Below are 18759 nucleotides of genomic sequence, written 5' to 3'. Positions count from 1 at the left end.
CTGATCCTCATCTTTTCCTCTCCTCCCCCACTGTCACACTCTGATCCTCATCTTTGTGGTTCTTCCTCTCCTCCCCCACTGTCACACTCTGATCCTCATCTTTTCCTCTCCTCCCCCACTGTCACACTCTGATCCTCATCTTTGTGGTTCTTCCTCTCCTCCCCCACTGTCACACTCTGATCCTCATCTTTTCCTCTCCTCCCCCACTGTCACACTCTGATCCTCATCTTTGTGGTTCTTCCTCTCCTCCCCCACTGTCACACTCTGATCCTCATCTTTTCCTCTCCTCCCCCACTGTCACACTCTGATCCTCATCTTTTCCTCTCCACCCCCACTGTCACACTCTGATCCTCATCTTTTCCTCTCCACCCCCACTGTCACACTCTGATCCTCACCTTTTCCTCTCCTCCCCCACTGTCACACTCTGATCCTCATCTTTTCCTCTCCTCCCCCACTGTCACACTCTGATCCTCATCTTTTCCTCTCCTCCCCCACTGTCACACTCTGATCCTCGTCCTTTCCTCTCCTCCCCCACTGTCACACTCTGATCCTCATCTTTTCCTCTCCTCCCCCACTGTCACACTCTGATCCTTGTCCTTTCCTCTCCTCCCCCACTGTCACACTCTGATCCTCATCTTTTCCTCTCCTCCCCCACTGTCACACTCTGATCCTCATCTTTTCCTCTCCTCCCCCACTGTCACACTCTGATCCTCATCTTTTCCTCTCCTCCCCCACTGTCACACTCTGATCCTCATCTTTGTGGTTCTTCCTCTCCTCCCCCACTGTCACACTCTGATCCTCATCTTTGTGGTTCTTCCTCTCCTCCCCCACTGTCACACTCTGATCCTCATCTTTGTGGTTCTTCCTCTCCTCCCCCACTGTCACACTCTGATCCTCATCTTTGTGGTTCTTCCTCTCCTCCCCCACTGTCACACTCTGATCCTCATCTTTGTGGTTCTTCCTCTCCTCCCCCACTGTCACACTCTGATCCTCATCTTTGTGGTTCTTCCTCTCCTCCCCCACTGTCACACTCTGATCCTCATCTTTTCCTCTCCTCCCCCACTGTCACACTCTGATCCTCATCTTTTCCTCTCCTCCCCCACTGTCACACTCTGATCCTCATCCTTTCCTCTCCTCCCCCACTGTCACACTCTGATCCTCGTCCTTTCCTCTCCTCCCCCACTGTCACACTCTGATCCTCATCTTTTCCTCTCCTCCCCCACTGTCACACTCTGATCCTCGTCCTTTCTTCTCCTTCCCCACTGTCACACTCTGATCCTCATCTTTTCCTCTCCACCCCCACTGTCACACTGATCCTCGTCCTTTCCTCTCCTCCCCCACTGTCACACTCTGATCCTCATCTTTTCCTCTCCTCCCCCACTGTCACACTCTGATCCTCATCTTTTCCTCTCCTCCCCCACTGTCACACTCTGATCCTCATCTTTTCCTCTCCTCCCCCACTGTCACACTCTGATCCTCATCTTTTCCTCTCCTCCCCCACTGTCACACTCTGATCCTCATCTTTTCCTCTCCTCCCCCACTGTCACACTCTGATCCTCGTCCTTTCCTCTCCTCCCCCACTGTCACACTCTGATCCTCATCTTTTCCTCTCCTCCCCCACTGTCACACTCTGATCCTCATCTTTTCCTCTCCTCCCCCACTGTCACACTCTGATCCTCGTCCTTTCCTCTCCTCCCCCACTGTCACACTCTGATCCTCATCTTTGTGGTTCTTCCTCTCCTCCCCCACTGTCACACTCTGATCCTCGTCCTTTCCTCTCCTCCCCCACTGTCACACTCTGATCCTCATCTTTGTGGTTCTTCCTCTCCTCCCCCACTGTCACACTCTGATCCTCATCTTTTCCTCTCCTCCCCCACTGTCACACTCTGATCCTCATCTTTTCCTCTCCTCCCCCACTGTCACACTCTGATCCTCATCTTTTCCTCTCCTCCCCCACTGTCACACTCTGATCCTCATCTTTTCCTCTCCTCCCCCACTGTCACACTCTGATCCTCATCTTTTCCTCTCCTCCCCCACTGTCACACTCTGATCCTCGTACTTTCCTCTCCTCCCCCACTGTCACACTCTGATCCTCATCTTTGTGGTTCTTCCTCTCCTCCCCCACTGTCACACTCTGATCCTCGTCCTTTCCTCTCCTCCCCCACTGTCACACTCTGATCCTCATCTTTGTGGTTCTTCCTCTCCTCCCCCACTGTCACACTCTGATCCTCATCTTTTCCTCTCCTCCCCCACTGTCACACTCTGATCCTCATCTTTTCCTCTCCTCCCCCACTGTCACACTCTGATCCTCATCTTTTCCTCTCCTCCCCCACTGTCACACTCTGATCCTCATCTTTTCCTCTCCTCCCCCACTGTCACACTCTGATCCTCATCTTTTCCTCTCCTCCCCCACTGTCACACTCTGATCCTCGTCCTTTCCTCTCCTCCCCCACTGTCACACTCTGATCCTCATCTTTTCCTCTCCTCCCCCACTGTCACACTCTGATCCTCATCTTTTCCTCTCCTCCCCCACTGTCACACTCTGATCCTCATCTTTTCCTCTCCTCCCCCACTGTCACACTCTGATCCTCATCTTTTCCTCTCCTCCCCCACTGTCACACTCTGATCCTCATCTTTTCCTCTCCTCCCCCACTGTCACACTCTGATCCTCGTCCTTTCCTCTCCTCCCCCACTGTCACACTCTGATCCTCATCTTTTCCTCTCCTCCCCCACTGTCACACTCTGATCCTCATCTTTGTGGTTCTTCCTCTCCTCCCCCACTGTCACACTCTGATCCTCGTCATTTCCTCTCCTCCCCCACTGTCACACTCTGATCCTCGTCCTTTCCTCTCCTCCCCCACTGTCACACTCTGATCCTCATCTTTTCCTCTCCTCCCCCACTGTCACACTCTGATCCTCGTCCTTTCCTCTCCTCCCCCACTGTCACACTCTGAGCCTCGTCTTTTCCTCTCCTCCCCCACTGTCACACTCTGATCCTCATCTTTTCCTCTCCTCCCCCACTGTCACACTCTGATCCTCGTCCTTTCCTCTCCTCCCCCACTGTCACACTCTGATCCTCACCTTTTCCTCTCCTCCCCCACTGTCACACTCTGATCCTCACCTTTTCCTCTCCTCCCCCACTGTCACACTCTGATCCTCATCTTTTCCTCTCCTCCCCCACTCACACTCTGATCCTCGTCCTTTCCTCTCCTCCCCCACTGTCACACTCTGATCCTCGTCTTTGTGGTTCTTCCTCTCCTCCCCCACTGTCACACTCTGATCCTCATCTTTTCCTCTCCTCCCCCACTGTCACACTCTGATCCTCATCTTTTCCTCTCCTCCCCCACTGTCACACTCTGATCCTCATCTTTGTGGTTCTTCCTCTCCTCCCCCACTGTCACACTCTGATCCTCGTCTTTGTGGTTCTTCCTCTCCTCCCCCACTGTCACACTCTGATCCTCATCTTTTCCTCTCCTCCCCCACTGTCACACTCTGATCCTCATCTTTTCCTCTCCTCCCCCACTGTCACACTCTGATCCTCATCTTTGTGGTTCTTCCTCTCCTCCCCCACTGTCACACTCTGATCCTCGTCTTTGTGGTTCTTCCTCTCCTCCCCCACTGTCACACTCTGATCCTCATCTTTTCCTCTCCTCCCCCACTGTCACACTCTGATCCTCGTCCTTTCCTCTCCTCCCCCACTGATCCTCATCTTTGTGGTTCTTCCTCTCCTCCCCCACTGTCACACTCTGATCCTCATCTTTTCCTCTCCTCCCCCACTGTCACACTCTGATCCTCATCTTTTCCTCTCCTCCCCCACTGTCACACTCTGATCCTCATCTTTGTGGTTCTTCCTCTCCTCCCCCACTGTCACACTCTGATCCTCGTCCTTTCCTCTCCTCCCCCACTGTCACACTCTGATCCTCATCTTTGTGGTTCTTCCTCTCCTCCCCCACTGTCACACTCTGATCCTCGTCCTTTCCTCTCCTCCCCCACTGTCACACTCTGATCCTCATCTTTTCCTCTCCTCCCCCACTGTCACACTCTGATCCTCATCTTTTCCTCTCCTCCCCCACTGTCACACTCTGATCCTCATCTTTGTGGTTCTTCCTCTCCTCCCCCACTGTCACACTCTGATCCTCGTCCTTTCCTCTCCACTGGCTTGACGAAGGGTCTCGGCCCGGAACGTCAACTGTATTCTTTTCCGTAGATGCTGCCTGGCCTGTTGAGTTCCACCAGCATTTTGTGTGTGTTGCATATATACACAATGTGCCTAAGACATTTGCACAGTATGTCCTCTATATACAGTCCTTTGTCAATAAACTTGCTCTCCACTTTGAACTTTGATATAGATCAAATAGAGGTATACAAAGAGGTTGGGTGAGACTAGAATTGGAGGTCATAGGTTAAGGTGAAAGGTGCAATATTTAAGGGGAAGCTGAGGGGGATCTTCACTCAGAGGATAGTGCGAGTGTGGAGTGAAAACCAGTGGAAGTGTTCAAGGCAAGGTCAATTGGCACATTTGAGGAATTCGGATAGGTTCGTGGATGAGAGGGCAGGTCAATGGAACTAGGCAGATGAGGCTGGCATTGACTAGATGGGCTGAAGGGCCTGTATCTGTGCTGTTGTGTTCTATGACTATACAAGCTATCTCAAAATGTAACTCTGTCTACACTTCTCACTACCTTGGTAAAGCAGCGTGGTTCACACAATGCTTTGCAGTACGGGTAACCAGGGTTCAATTCCCGCTGCTGCTTGTACGGAGTTTGTATGTCCTCCCCGTGACAGTTTCCTCCCACAATCCAAAGACCTACTGGTTGGTAGATTAATGTGTCATTGTAAATTGTCCCGTGATTAGGCTAGGATTGAATTGGTGGGCTGCAGTGCGGTGTATCTCAATTAATAAATAAAAATAATCCAAAATCCCACCTACAATGGACATTTTCTCTTCTCCTCTCTCCCATTGGGTAGAATATACAAAAGCCTGAAAGCACGTACCACCAGGCTCAAGGACAGCTTCTATCTCACTGTCATAAGACTATTGAAGTCCCCTAGTATAAGATGGGCTCTTGGCCTCACTATCTATCTCATTATGGCTTTGCACCTTATTGTCTGCCTGCACTGCTCTCTCCCTGTAACTGCAACACTTTATTCCGCATCCTGGTGTTGTTTCTCCCCAGAACTACCGCAATGTACTGATGCGATGAAATGACCTGCATGGATGACATGCGAAAAAGGTTTGTCACTGTACCTCGGTAACGTGTGTCAATAAGCTAGTTTACCAAACTGAATGCAAACTGCTGTAACGTTTGGGAACATAAGATCGAGACTGAATTGAGATGGCTTTGACAGCTTGTGGATCGTTCATTATACAAACACCTTTGCTCTGTCTGCAGCAAAGTTCAAAGTTCAAAGTACATTTATTATGAAAGTATGTGCATATTATACAAACATCCTTGAGATTTGTCTCCTTACAGGCAGCCACTAAACAAACCTAAAAGAGCCCATTAAAGACAAAGAAGACTCCCAAACACCCAATGTGCAAAGCAAAAAGAAACTGGATTTCTCGGAGGCCAAGCATTTAAATTCCAATCTCCATTCTCGTTCCGACATGTCAGACCATGGCCTCCGCTACTGCCACGATGAGGCCACTCTCAGCTGGAGGAGCAACACCTCATATTCTGTCTGGATAGCCTCCAACTTAATGGCAGGAAAATCAATTTCTCTGACTTCTGGTAATTTCTTCTCCCGCCCCCCCCCTCTTTTCCCATTCCAACCCCCCTCTTACCCCTTCTCTTCTCCTCACCTGGCCATTGCCTCCCTCTAGTTCCCCTCCTCCTTTCCTGTCTCCCACAGTCCACAGTTCTCTCCTATCTGATTCCTCCTTCGTCAGCACTTTATCTCTTCCTCCGATCACCTCGAGCTTCTCACTTCATCCCCATCCCCCGCCCACCTACCTTCCCCCTCACGTGATCTCACCTATCACCTGCCAGCTTCCCTTCTCCCCATCTTCTTACTCTGCCTCCTTCCCTTCCTGTCCTGACAAAGGGTCTTGGCCCGAAATGTTGATTCCTTATTCCTTTCTGTAGATGCTGCCTGGCCTGCTGATTTCTTCCAGTATTTTGTGTGCATTACCCTTCTTTCTGGGAGTTTGGGTTCTTACATATGATTAACTCTCTACCTCTCAGTCTAATCATTGGTGCTGGCTGTCTACTCTATCTGTGCCTCGTATACACCCCTATCAATGCCCTCTCATCCTCCTTTGCTCCAAGTTGCAACTTTGCACAGTCAGAAATAACCCAGGAGGAGGAGCTGACCTGGGTGCAGACCATGCAAATTGATGGCAGAGTTGCCAGCCGTCCAGCCTGTCATTCCACCAATGAACACTGGAGGGCAGTACCTATAGGAGAGGCCAGCCCAAAAACAGAGCACGGACACCGCGCTACACCGCCTCCTGCGTGTTCACTCCTGGACTGCAGCAACGGGCAAGCCTACAGCTCGAGGCCCAGTCCACGCTACAACTGAGGCCCCTTTGAGAAAGGATTTTCAGGTTAATCCAGAACAGATTCCTAGGATGAGGTAGTGTCCCATCCCAGACAGCTACAAAAGTCAGCTTGATATTCTTTGGAATTTTGCAAAATGAGGGGTGACTCTATTGAGACATCGTGAGGGGTAGAGATATTTACACCAATGAGAGAGACCTGAATGAGGGGCTGGAGTTACTTTAAATAAGACTATTGAAAAGTTCCCTTGAATGATCAGACAGGTTCTTGTCCTCGTAACCTACCACATTGTGGTCTTGTACCTTTTTTTTGTCTGCCTCTACTGCAATTTCTCTGTAGCTGTCAAACTTTGTTCAATGGTTCAGTTGTTCCACTTAGTATCAGAAAACATATACAATATACAATGTGAAAATATTACTCTTCACAGGCATCCACACAACAGAAGAAATGTCCCAAAGAATGGATGACAGAAAAACGTTAGAACACCAAAGCCACACTTCCCCTCCCATGCCTTCTTTACCGCTGCATCGATATGTTAGGACCAGGTTAGATCCTCAGAGATATTGACACCCAGGAACTAGAAATTGCTCACTCTCTCCACTTCTGATCCCTCTATGAGGACTGGTGTGTATATCCATACCTCTCCAGTTGTTCGAATCGGTTTGTTATTGTCACACGTACAGTGAAAAGCTTCTCTTCCATACTGTAATTGAAATGGAACTTGGCTTCTTGTTGTCACAGTTCAACACATCACAGAAACCTGCCTTCCTCTCTAGACTCTGGCTACACTTCCCACTGCCTCGGTAAAGCAGCCAGCACCTCCTGTGAAATCTGGTGCCTCTGATGGTTCCCTGTTCCCTCAGTACCGCCGGCCTAGATCAAACCTCTTCTTGAACTGATGACTGCGACTCACTAAGCAGTGAAGGAAGCGGGGAGAGACAATGAAGGTCCGTCAGCTTACCTCTGATTTGCATAAGATGTAACCAGAGAATGGAGCCCAGCACTGCCTGTGAACTTCCAAGGCAGCCCATTGCCCAGTACAGTGACGATCAGAGAGGGCACAGGCACTCCGAGGAGCTTCCTAGCATCAGGTCTTTACCATATGAGTAAAAGAATTTATACCAGGGTTTCTGAAGGTCTGCAACCTCCCACAAAGAATGATGAAAGGCTTTGCATGTCAGATTTTGCCTTTCATTGGCTGTGACTCATCAAAAGCCACAAGAGATCTGATCTTATCATTAGTTTAGGACTGCTTTCTGAAACAGTTCATCACTTACTTACTTACTGCCCATTACACCGCTGGTGTCTGGGGCGGCTATGAGGGTCTTCTGTCTATTGTGGTGTTCAGTACTGCCTTCATTGTGTCAGTAGCTTCCTCTCGATTTTCACCCTTATCAGTCATGCAAGTCCCGGGGGGTGGGGGCAGACCCAGGAATACTTTCACACTCAGATGTGGCCAGCGGTGTTGTAGAGACATCTGTACCGGACTTTGAGGTGAATGGCGCTGGATTTGAATCCGGCCAGCTCCTTGCATGCTCTCCATCGTGCTGGGTTGAGTGTTGAACTAGCAGCTCAGCCTCGTTAAAAAACAGCCAAGGTGCTAAGGAAATGGCAAAAATGCCGACCGATGTGCCACAAAGTGTGGAAAGGGACAACTACAGATGTGGAAGGATTCTTCATTGCTGTGTCAGTAAAACAGTTTGTTTTACCAGTCAGGGTTGTTCACCCTGAGCTGGACCGCTGAACTTGGAGGACCAGTGGATCGGCCTTAGTCTGGCCTCTGCCCTTTGACCTGTTTGGAACGGGTCACCCTACCGAGAGCCAAACCATAAAGCTCCACCTCCAGCTACGTAGCTCTCCAGGTCATTGAGGCAAGCAAACCTCCAAACCCTACGAAGAGGTTGTGGTTCTCCTGGAGGAAGCACTTCATCAGGGGCAAATTATTGAAGATGCCAGCAATCCAAAGTAAAAACATGAAGTAAATAAATCTCTTATGCTGCCGTTGAGTAAGTCGTCTGAGTCTGAGTCAGGGACTTGGTGAAGAATTTGGCAAAATTGAAACATGGTTCAGTTATCCAGGTATGAGTAATGTAGAAGTATATAAAGAGTTGTAAGAGGAATTAAAATAGATTTGGAACTAATCAGTTTAAGCCACATTTATTATTATTATGAAGATTTGTCTTCCCCATAGACAGCCACAAAACAAAGAAAACTATGGGAGCTGTTTAAAAGAACAACATCAATCCCCCTCCACACGCGAAAAAGAAACAAAATTGTGACAAAAACATCAACCTACCCATGCATAAAAGACAAATTACACAAACAGCAAAAGGAACATCGCCCTGTCTTGGGAAAGACATGGTTAAACTGCAGGAAAGATTTACAGGACCAGAGGGACTGAGTGATAGGGAGAGGTTGGCCAGGCTAGGCCTTCATTCCTGAGGCTGTAGGAGAATGAGGGGCGACCTTATAGAAATCTGTAAAGTTATGAGAATGGTGGATAAAGTGGACAGTCTTTTCCCCAGGCGGGGGAGTCCAAAGTTAGGGACATAGGTTTGGGGTGAGAGGGGAAAGATTTAAAAGAGACCTGAAGGCAATTTTTCCCACCTAGTGTGCTGACTATATGGAATGAGTGGCTGATGCGGGCAGAATATTATCAGTTAACAATTCTCGGATGGGTACATGGGGGGAGGGGCCAAACACAGCAAATTGGGACGAGCTGCTGCCGGCTAGTTGGGCTGAAAGTCTGTAACCATGCTGAATTAACCTATGAATCTGTGTCGGGCAAAGCATCAGGTTTAAAATGGAGCTTGATAGGTTCTTGATCAGTAAGGGTTTCTCTCTGTTGATGATGCAGGAGGATGTTACTGAGGCTCTGTGTTTATGGATTTGAACTATGGACTATGGGATACGGACTATGGAATTTTTCAGTCTTATGGTTTTTATATGTGTTTTGGCCCATTCTTTCTCATTGTTGATTTTGTTGAGGGGGGGTTTTCAGGGGGTCGATGTTCTTGTGTGTTTTGTTAGTTTTTTGTGCTTGGGGGGTATTTGGGGGTCAATGTCCTCGTGCTTCGTGTGGGGGGCGATTGATGATTGTGCTGCTGTTTCTCTCTGAACTGACTTCCATGGTTTTCTGTTTTGTGGCTATCTGGGGAAGGTAAATCTCAGAGTTGAACATGCCATACATACTTTGATAATAAGTAAATCTTTGAACCTTTGGAATGGCTGTTGTTTGTCACCATATTGACCACCTCTTGGAATAAGCAGCAAGATGTTCAAGATGTCACTGACTGTGACCTCTGGGGAGGTTGTGGCTCAGTTTTCGATGTATATTAGTATGGTTCTTTGGGTTCGCGGGACAGAGAGTGAGTTAGAGGTCAGGTTAGGGTTTAAGGACAGGGATTAAGGGAATTAGAGAACAGGCCGGAGCCTTGTCCACAGGTGTCCGAAGGCTAGTGATGCGGACATGGGCCAGGCTGGGATGTCAAACCAGCAGACCAGTGTGGATGAAGGCTGCTATTTCCTCCCCTCCACTGACACTGCCATGGATCAGTGAGTTATCATTGGAGTCAGACTTCCATGCAGGCAGGATGGTTGGGAAAAGGGGAAAGGAGGGGGGGGGGGGGAGGAAGTGGGAAGCACCAGGGAGACATTCTGTAATGATTGATAAGCCAATTGTTTAAATTCAGATGCCTGGTGTCTCAGGGCTGTGTGTGTCCGACCCACGCCATCACCCCTCCAGCCCTGGCACTCCTCCTCTGCCAGCTGTCTCACAGCCCCTCCAGCAGCATTCCACCATCACCATTCTGCAATGAGGGGGCAAGGTCATTTTATTCCAAACAACTGGGTTATTGATCATTACAGAATGTCTCTTTGGAGCTTCCCTCTCCCTTCCCCTTTTCCCAACCATAATTCCCCTCTCCCTGCCCCCTTCCCACTCTCGGTCTACAATAGAAACCCATATCAGAATCAGGTTTATCATCACTCACTTACTTTGCAGCAGCAGCAGTACAGTTCAGTACATAAAATTACTACAATAGTTTCCAAAATCATGCAACTTATGATATGTGCCTGAGACCTTTGCACAGTACTGAACCTGATTCTATGCATCTTCATAAAGGCACTCCTCAGTCTCTACACTCCAAGGAATAAAGTCTCATTTTTTCTACCTTTCATATAAATCTAGGACTTTAGCTGATCAATATTAACCAGAGTTAGCATTGTGACCTTATCTAGGAGATGACGCAAAGTCTCTTTGTGCCTCGACAACTCTGAGAAGCTCTGAAGCAATAGTAAACTTTTCAGCTCTGGAAGAAATGTTGCCATCTGAAGGGTTAAGTTCGATATGTTTTGATCTGATGTCCCCAATTCCCACAGGTTTGGAACTGAAAGATGATAGGTGTGGAGCACTGTCTCTCCGAGGCTTTGAGTGGACACTGAGCAGTCAGTCCTCCTGGATGGATGAAAACAGGAAAATTAGGTCATTATCGCAATGTACAAATGTACAGCAAAACACTACCCACATAGAACCTTTCATTACAACAGTGCATCGAGGTATTACAAGGGTAAACAATAACATCATCATCATTATGTGCCATGTTATATGACATGGGGGATCATGGTCTTTGACCATGGTTGCTCTTGGCAAATTTGCTATTGTCTTCTTCTGGGCAGTGTCTTCACAAAATGGCTGACCCCTGTCATTATGATAAAATAGGCCAGGTCAGCATGGTTTCCTCAAGGAGGAATTTTGCCTAAGAAATCTGTTGGAATTCTTTGAAGAAATAACAAGCAGGATAGACAAAGGAGAATCAGTTGATGTTGTTCCCTTGGACTTTCAGAAGGCCTTTGACAAGGTGCCACACATGAGGCTGTTTAACAAACAGAAGCCCATGATGTTATAGGAAAGGTTCTAACATGGATGAAGCTAGGGCTGATTGGCAGAAGGCAGAGAGTGGGAATGAAGCAAACATTTTTTGCTTGGCTGCCAGTGACTAGTGGTATTCCACAGGGTTCTGTGTTGCAACAGATTCTTTTTATGTTATATATCAATAATTTGGATGATGTTGATGGCTTTGTTGAAAAGTTTGCAGACAATATGAAGATAGGTGGAGGGGCAGGTAGTTCTGAAGAGGTGAGGAGACGACAGAAGGACTTAGACAGGTTAGGAGAATGGGCAAAGAAGTGGCAGATGGAATACAGTGTCAGGAAGTCATGTAGAAGAAATGAAAGGGTTGACTGTTTTCTAAATGGAAACAAAATACAAAAACTGAGATGCAAAGTGTCCTTGTGTAGGATTCCCTAAAAGTTAATTTGCAGGTTGAGTTGTTGGTGAGGAAGGCAAATGTGACATTAGCATTCATTTCAAGAGGACCAGAATATAAAAGCAAGGATGTAATGTTGAAACTTTATGAGGCACTGGTGAGCCCTCAATTAGAGTATTGTGAGCAGGTTTGGGCGCTTTAGCTAAGAAAAGAAGTACTGGCATTGGAGACGATCCAGAGCAGGTTGATGCAAATAATTCTGGCGATGAAAGGGTTAACACGTGAGGAGCATTTGATGTCTTTGGGCCTATAGTCACTGGAATTCAGAAGAATGAGGGGTGACCTCACTGAAACCTTTCGAATAGTGAACGCCCTTGGAGTGGATGTTTCCTATGATGGGAGAGTCTAAGACCAGGGGAAGCTGCCTCAGAATACAGGGGTGTCCTTTTGGAATAGAGATGAGGAAGAATTTTTGGCCAGAGAGTGATGAATCTGTGGAATTCTTTGCCACAGGCACCTGTGGAGGCCAAGTCTTTATGTATATTTAAGGCAGAGGTTGATAGATTCTTGATTGGTCAGGGCATGAAGGGATACAGGGGGAAGGCAGGAGATGGGGCTGAGAGGAAAATTGGATCAGCTATGATGAAAGGGCAGAGCAGACCCGATGGGCCAAATGGCCTAATTCTGCTCCTATATCTTATGGTCTTATTATCAATAACCTTCAGAGATTGTCTGCCTGGTGTCAGTGGTCGCATAAAGAGGATGTGATATGCTAAGGAGGTGCTACACCTTGCCCAAGGGTGACCTGCAGGCTAGCAGAATCAGAATCAGAATCAGAATCAGGTTTAATATCACAGGCATAGGTTGTGAAATTTGTTAACTTTGCAGCAGTGGTACAATACAAAACATAATAATAGAGAGAGAAATTAAAACTGAATAACAGTATATATATAAAATACTTAAATTTAAAAAAATAAAAAGTAGTGAGGTAGTGTTCATGGGTTCACTGTCCATTCAGAAATCAGATTGCAGAGAGGAAGAAGCTGTTCCTGAATCGTTGAGAAGAGTGGAAGAGAGCCTGGGGATAGACGTCCCACCACCCAAAAACAATAACAGAATGCATATTACAGAAAGAGTTACAGAAAGAGTGCAGTGCAGGCAGAAAATGAGGTGCAAGAGGTAGATTGTGAGGTCAAGAGTCCATCTTCTCATGCTAGGTGACCAAAGGACATTCTTATAAGGGTTGGGTAGAAGCTGTCCTTGAGCCTGGTGCAAAGCGCTTTCAGACGTTTGCACCTCCTGCCCGATGGGAAAGGGGAGAAGAGAATATCTGGGGTGGGTGGGGTCGTTGATTATGCTGCCATTGAGGAATGTAAACAGAGTCTATGAAATGGAGGCTAGTATCTACAATTATCCGCAATTTCCCAGGGCTATGGGCAAAGTAGGTGTAATACTGAGATGCGACAGATTCCTGTCCTTTGAGGGAGAGCAGAGCTCCTGCCTCCGCAAAGTGGACCACAACCTTGTCGCAGGGTTTGGAGGTTTGTGTGCCTCAATGACCCGGAGACCTATGTTGACTGGAGTCAGGGCTTTCTGCTTTGGCTCTTGGTAGGGTCACCCAAGCCAAACAAGTCAAAGGGGAGAGGCCAGTCTAAGAGTGGTTCACTGATCCTCCAGGTTCAGGGGTTCAGCTCAGGGCTAACAACCCTGACTGGCAAAATAAAATTGTTACAGAAACAGCAATGAAGGATCCTTCTATATCTGAGGTGACAGTATTCCCGAGTCTCCACCCAGAACTTGCATAACTGACCATAGTGAAAACTGAGAGGGAGCTGCTGACATGATGAAGGAAGCCCTGAACACCACCAGAGATTCATTGCTGCCCTAAAAACCAGCGGTGTAACAGACAGTAAGTCGAGGTCCTGTCAGTGTGGCCCAGCAATCACAGTTCTCCCTCAAGCATCAGGCGAGCTGCTTGCCAACACCTTGTGCATATGAATGGGTCCCGTGCTAGCCACTTGCCAGCTAGTGAGTAACTTGGAGAAATGTCATTTACCAGAAGCTGGCTTAACCATAACGTGTGCTCTGCAATACATGGTGTGAGCCTCGAATATTTGTACAATAACAGCTTTGCAGGTCAGACTCGCATTGATCATGACCACAAGAATTGCTTGAAAATGCATTTAGCACAGGAAAGAGCTTGCAGCATTGGGCTGACAGTTTTTGTTATCCCAGCCCTATCTTTGTTTGAATCTTTCGAATGCGTTCTAGTTGAGTAGATCTCTCATGCGCCCTGCTAAAGTAGGTTTCAAGATAAGATGTGCTGTGCCTCGGCATTTCGCTGGGCAGCCTAAGGCTTCTCTGGTTTTCTCAACGTCAGCTCAGTACCTGTTGTCTGATCGTGCAGATGCCGGTGGGTGAAGCTCCGAAATCTCACAGCATCAAATCTCACTCTGGACTGAACATAGAAAATAGAACTTTATGTAGTTCTGACTCATTAGCCGACTCCAAGATCAGTCTAACTTTTTCCTCCCACACCGCCCTCTATTTTTCTTTCATTGATGTGCCCTCACTCAGAGGATGGTGCAAATTTCAGGATGTATATTGTATACATTTCTCTACATTAAATGTACCTATTGAAAGCTATTGAATGTGGAAAGAGTTCAGATTCAGATTCAGCTTATTGTCATTTAGAAACCACAAATGCAAAGCAGTTAACAATGAGACAACGTTCCTCCAGAATGATATCACAAAAGCATATGACAAAACAGACTACACCAGAAAATCCACATAATGTTTGGCAATCCCCAATCCAGAGTCCGGACAGGCTGCTGCGTATTAATATCGCGCTACCATCTTAACGCGTTCCCCGGAAAGGAGCTCCAAATCCACCAGACAAACAAGACCAAAAACTAAAGCTACAAGACCTGCACAAAACCACATAGTTACAACAGTGCAAACAATAGCATAATTGATAAAAGAAAACAGACCATGGGCACAGTAAAAATAGTCCAAAGATGTTAAAGGACTATAAGTTCAAAAGAAATCACCACACAGTTTCCACAAGTCCCCAGGGTCCCGACAGACTCGCCATCCCACGCCGGTGGTAGAAGGGAATACCCCCGCTATGGACTTCCACGGCACCGCCCGACTCAGCCTGGCAGACGCAGCACACGATGAAAGCTCCGTCGAAACCAGCCTCGCAGACGCAGCATACACCGAAAGTGACCTGACCGCAGCGGACTCCGAGTCCGTCGAACCTCCGAGCCGACAACCATCCCCTCTGGCACAGCTTCTCCGAGCACCATCCTCTGCCGAGTGTATTAAGATGGCCCCGCCAATGGCCATCGGCAACGCGACCCCAAGGACTAGGGGCCTGTTCTTCCCAGCAGAGTCCTGGACCTCACAGCAGCAGCAGCAACGAAGAAAGTCTTCCTGGAGATTTCCCGATGTTCCTCCGTGCTCCCACATCCGTTTTCAATCGATTATGATTGTGCACAGTACCCCACTTCACAAATAACAGATAATCAGCTCCGGAGTGGCCGCTGCAAACTGCGTCGCACCGCCATCTTGGAAATTACTAGCACAGGAAACAACTTGGAAGTTGCTAGCAGAAGTGATGAATGCAGGATCAATTGCAACATTTATGAGAAATTTGGATATGTACGTGGATGGGAGTGGTATACAGGGCTATGGTCCAGGTGCAGGTCGATGGGACTTGGCAGAATAATACTGTAGGAAAGCATGGACTAGATGGGCCAAAGGGCCTATTTCAGTGCTGTAGATCTCTATGACTCTGTGACTTCAACCTTAATGTATGTCCCTCTATCACCAACTCTGGCAGCTTGTTCCACACACCCACCAATTTCAGTGTTTAAAAAAAAATCCTACCTCTCACACCTCCCCTCCAAACAACTCAAAGTTATGCCTCTTATATCTGTCCAAGGAAACAAAGTCTCTGGCTGTCCACTCATTCTAAGCCTCTTATCATCTTGTATGGGTCTATTAAGTCATCTCTCATCTTCCTTATCTCCAAAGAGAAAAACACTGGCTTGCTCAACGTATCCTCATAAGACATTCGCTCTAATCCAGGCAGCATCCTGGTAAACCGTCTCTAAAGCTTCCACACCTTATTCCTTGTGAAACACAGTGAGTCTAAATTGAAAGTGATAGTTAGGGTGGCCCGGTAACATAGTGGTTAGCTCAATGCTTTACAGCGCCAGCAACACAGGTTCAGTTCCCGCTGCTGCCTGTAAGCAGTTTGTATGTTCTCTCTGTGACCATGGGGGTTTCCTCCAGATCCTCCAGTTTCTCCCAGAGTCCAAAGACCTACTGGCTGGTAGGTTAGTTGGTCAGTGCATTTGCCTTCCTCACCACTGACTCAACCAGCAAGTTAACCTTTAGGGTGTTCTGCACAAGGACTCCCAAGTCTCTTAGCATCTCAGATTTCTGGATTTTCTCCCTACTTGGAAAATAGTCTGCACATTTATTTCTACTACCAAAGTGCATGACCATACATTTTCTAATATTCTATTTCATTTGCCATTGTCTTGCCCGTTCTCCTTATCTAAGTCCTTCTGCAGTTTTCCTGTTTCCTCAACACTAGCTGACCACCCCCTCCCCCACCACCAATTTTCATGTCATCTGTAAACTTCGCAACAAGGCTATCTATTCCATCATCTAAATCATTTATATATAGCACTAAAAGAAGCAGTTGTGACACCAACCTCTGCGGAAACCATTGGTCACTGGCAGCCAATCAGAAAAGGATCCTTTTATTCCCACTCGCTGCCTCCTACCAATACTCTAACCATGCCAGTAACTTTCCTGTAAAACTGACTTGGTAAGCAGTCTCATATGTGGCACCTTGTCAAAGGCCTTCTGAAAGTCCAAATATACAACATCCACTACATCCCCTTTATCTATCCTACTTGTAATCTCCTTAAAGAATTCCAACAGGTTCATTGCAGGATTTTCCCTGACATATATAGTATACATACTTTGATAATAAATGTACTTTGAACTTCCCATTGTTTCACTCTTTGTTGTTTTAGACTCACTTAACCTGTGGAAAAGACTGAATCAGAAACCTTTATGTTTAGTGACATTTGTTGTTGTTTTTGCGGCAGCAGTACAGTTTTGTGGGAGGGAGGCTGGATCCATCGAAGTGCCGTGCCGATTTGGAAAAGGTTTTACTCCGCTGTCCTTGGGGCTGAGGCTGAGTCTGTGAGCCTTCTCTGGCTGCTCTGGGCTTCAGGCCTATGGACTCACTTCTGTTCTGAAAGCTGAAGACTGTTTTCCCCTCTCTCTGTGCATTGGGTATTGGGCTTTTTTTTTAAATTGGGTTCTTTCGAGTTTCTTGCTTTGTGGCTGCCTGTGAGTAGATGAATCTCAAGGTTGTGTAATTTCACATACTTTGATAATAAATGTACTTTGAACTTGGAAATGTGAAAGATAAGATATAAAATTATTATAAACTACAATAAAACAACAAATGAAATAAAACTGCTTAAGAGGAATAGTGAGGTCATGTTCATGGGTTCAGAAACTGAATGGCTGAGGGGAAGAAGCTGTTCCTAAAACGTTGATTGTGTATTTCCAGTTGATCGCATGGTGAGCATCCTTAACGTGACCATGGCCGTTCACCATAACTATGCCCTCATAATCTTATAAATCTGTAAGGTGATCCCGTCAGCTTCCTACACTCCAGGGAAACAAACAGCCCCAGCCTATCCTGTTTATCCCTGTAACTCAAGCCTGGTAACATCCTCATAAATCTTTTCTGCTCTTTTTCCACCTTAATGACATCTCTGCTGGAGCTGGGTGACCAGGACTACACACAGCACTCTGAGAGGGGTCTCACCATTGTCCTACTGGTTGTCACAGTCGTTGCTGGCATGACTCTGTTACAGTCAACACTGGCAACGACTCGACCCAGGAGCGGAGGAACAGCAGACGCTTGTGTTCAGCTTCAAGCAGTCTATCGTAAACAACAGAAAATTTCTGAGGAAGCAACATTGTCAAAAAATGTCCAATGTAGTAATAGAATGCAGGAAACCCATGGCAGTCACATTTAACTTGATAAGATTAAACAGAAAGCACCAGGGTTTAACAACACTAGTTAGTAAAAACAATGAGTAAAAACAGGTGCACAGAAACACAGGAGCCCAATGCCCTACAGTAAGTCACAGAGACTCCAGGGCTCATAACACTGACATTCTTTTATCTCTTATGAAAATGTTTCAGTTAACTTTTAAAAAATGTCGTGCTTTCCCGAGGAAGTGTCTCTTGGCATCTCAGATGAGACATTAACACCTCTTCTCACAGCCGGTTGCAAAATAGACCGAGTAGATAGCCAGCAGTAAGATCAGTGTTCCGTTCCTATCGCTGTCTTTAAGGAGATTGTACACTCTCCCTGTGACTGCATGAGTTTCCTCCGGGTGCTCCAGTTTCCTCCCACATTCCGAAGGCGTACGAGTTAGAGTTAGTGAGTTGTGGGCATGCAGTGTTAGTGCCAGAAGCATGGCAACAATTGCGAGATTTACCCCAGCACGCCCCGGGCTGGGTTGGCTGTTAACGCAAAGCAATACATTTCACTGTATTTCACTGAATCTCGCAGTTCAACGTTTGGAGGTACATGTGACAAATAAAGCTAACTTTTCATAAGACGGAATCGTGTGGCCAGGGCATAATTTTAAGGTGATTGGTGGGAAACAATAGGAAGGATTGCACAGTAGTGCAGTGGTTAGCACAGTGCTAGACAGTACAGTTGACCCGGGTTCAATTCCCACCGCTGTCTGTCAGGAGTCTGTACATTCTTCCCGTGATCGCATGGGTTTCCTCCAGGTGCTCTCGTTTACTCCCACAGTCCAAAGGTTGGTAGGTTAACTGGTCATTGTGATTAAGCTCGTGACCGTGTGGGTAGCACAGTTCTAAGGGCCAGAAGAGCCTATTCCATGTGGTATCTCAATAAATAAATAAAGGGTATGTTG

Source organism: Hemitrygon akajei, chromosome 6 (assembly GCF_048418815.1).
Source record: "Hemitrygon akajei chromosome 6, sHemAka1.3, whole genome shotgun sequence".
Classification (NCBI taxonomy): Eukaryota; Metazoa; Chordata; class Chondrichthyes; order Myliobatiformes; family Dasyatidae; genus Hemitrygon; species Hemitrygon akajei.
This window is presented reverse-complemented; position numbering follows the sequence as displayed.